The sequence below is a fragment of the Pristiophorus japonicus genome, unplaced genomic scaffold, assembly GCF_044704955.1.
Source record: "Pristiophorus japonicus isolate sPriJap1 unplaced genomic scaffold, sPriJap1.hap1 HAP1_SCAFFOLD_138, whole genome shotgun sequence".
Lineage (NCBI taxonomy): Eukaryota > Metazoa > Chordata > Chondrichthyes > Pristiophoridae > Pristiophorus > Pristiophorus japonicus.
Window position 1 is genome coordinate 909,328 of NW_027251050.1, and position 2,444 is coordinate 911,771.

The following is a 2,444-nucleotide window of genomic DNA, read 5'->3' on the forward strand; positions in this document are numbered from 1 at the left end:
GAAATTAGAGAAGCAGCTGCCTTTCAGTTAGTACAAATAGACACAGCCTTATTTTAATGAAGTGAATTTCAACTCCACAACTACCTTGGTGGGATTTGCACTCTGGTCCCTGGATCATTAATCCCGGCCTGGGAATCACTCGCCCAGCAGCATAATCATTGCACTATCCAGCCTGAGCAAGCCTGATGTTATGCTGGTGGATTGATTTGCTGTCCCAGCCTTTGCCCGCCTGAAGACTTTCACAGACCTCCTCACTGCTGATATTGCAAACTCGCTGAGGTAATGATATAATCAGGTCACATCACATCGCCTCAACTGTGCCAAAGAAAATGTTGTAGAGAAAGAGATGTTCTACTGCTGATGTCCACCTTTGGACAAGGAACGTACTCCTTGGTTCAACCTGAGCTGGTTCTCCTGTAATGCAAAGTATGGGCCATGGCCATGGGACTGGAATGACAAACTAGGAGATGCGGCCTTAACCCTGAAACCCACTGAGGCTGCAATGCTGCCGAGCATATCATGGATTATGCTGAAACACAATTAGTTAGTATGCCGGTAATGCAAGTAATCAGGAAGGCAAATGGAATGTTAGCCTTTATTGCAAGGGGGATGGAGTATAAAAGCAGAGAAGTCCTGCTACAACTTTACAGGGTATTGGTGATGTCATGCATGTAGACCATGTATACTAACTGTGTAGTCACATAAGGTGTGCCACCAGAGGGCATTACGGTGGGAGACCTGAGGGTCACCTGCATAGGTGTGCAGGGCGCAGTATACAAGGCTGCCCACCATGCTTGTGCCTCACTCTGGAGTTACAATAAATGGGACTAAGGTCACTGCAGCTCAAGTACAATACTAGACCTCGTGGAGTCATTCATAAGAGTATTACAGACACAACAACTGGCGATGAGATTACGAACTTTCACGCAAAAATGACTAACTTTGGTGCATTAGAAAAGTTTTCAGAGAGCGAAGATTGGGAAGCCTTTACGGAGCTTGACCAATATTTTGTAGCAAACCACCTGGTAGACGATGATCCGACCATGCTGGCAGATAATCGCAGAGCTATCCTGTTGACCAGTTGTGGGCCCGCGGTCTACGGCCTCGTCAGGGACTTGCTTGCACCAGAGAAAACAACAAGGAGCTGAAGGTGCTAATTTGGGACCAACTCAAACTGAAGGAGAGCATCCTCACGGCCAGACATCAATTTTATACACACCGCTGCCCGAGGACCAGGAAATCGCGAAGTACGCTGCCGACCTCAGGAGGCTGGCAGGACCGTTGAATTCAGCGCATCCCTCACCGATGCATTACGGGACGTCTTCGTAATTGGCATCAGTCATGAGGTCCTTCTTCACAAGCTACTATCCCCCGAAACCACCGTCACTCTGCAGAAGGCCTTCAGCATCAGCCAGGCGTTCATGAACTCAAGCTGCAGCTCCAAGCAGATAATGACTCGCTCTCAAGACACAAACCCAGCAAGTACTGTAAATAGAATGGCATCTTTCACAGGCAGAACTGTTGAACATGAATCTGCCCAGGGCAGAGTGTACAGGCCCCCGAGTCCTTTAACTCAGAGTCCGCCGAGGGGTGCAGATGTAAGTCGAGTAGCACCATGCTGGCGTCGTTGCGGAGGTAATCACAGGGCTCATCAGTGTCGGTTCAGAGACTATGTGCAAAGGCTGCAGCACAAAGGGCCACCTCCAGCGAATGTGCAAAAGAGCTGTGACTCACCACGTGGAAGAGGAGTCAGCAGATGGCTGTGAATCCAGCGCGGATTACGAGGAGATGGCTCGAGAGGCAGCTCAGTCCCAGGAGTATATACCTGCACCACAGATTGTCCTCCAGCGATAATGGAAGTCGAGATAAATGGCGTTCCAGTCTTCATGGAAGTGGACACAGGGGCGAGTCAGTCAGTAATGAGCCAGGAAGCCTTTGAGAGACTATGGAACGATCAAGCTGAACGACCCAAGCTGGTCCCGATTCAGGCAAAGCTGCACACCTACACCAAGGAACTGATATCAGTTGTTGGTAGTGCGGATGTAAGTGTATCCCATGATGACGCGGTGCACAATTTACCATTGTGGATTGTTTCAGGTGATGGACCAATGCTACTTGGAAGAAGATGGATGGGGAGGATTCATTGGAACTGGGAAGACTTCATCCGTCCAGCGATCGACGTCTCCCGTGCTCAGAGGCAGAGCAAGCCCCCACCTTCGGTTGGACCAGGCACCGGAGAGCAGATCCGCGCAGCCCCCGAGGCACAGACCACTCAGCACGACTGTGTGGCGATGATCTGGCCGAGACGACACAAACGCATCTTCCCGGTGTCAGTGGCAGGACTCCTGGGGAGGAAGATTGGATCCGAGGGCACCTTCCCAGCTTCAGTGGCAGAATCCCTGGGAAAGAAGATCGCGGCAGTCGACATCATGGACAGGGAAAAG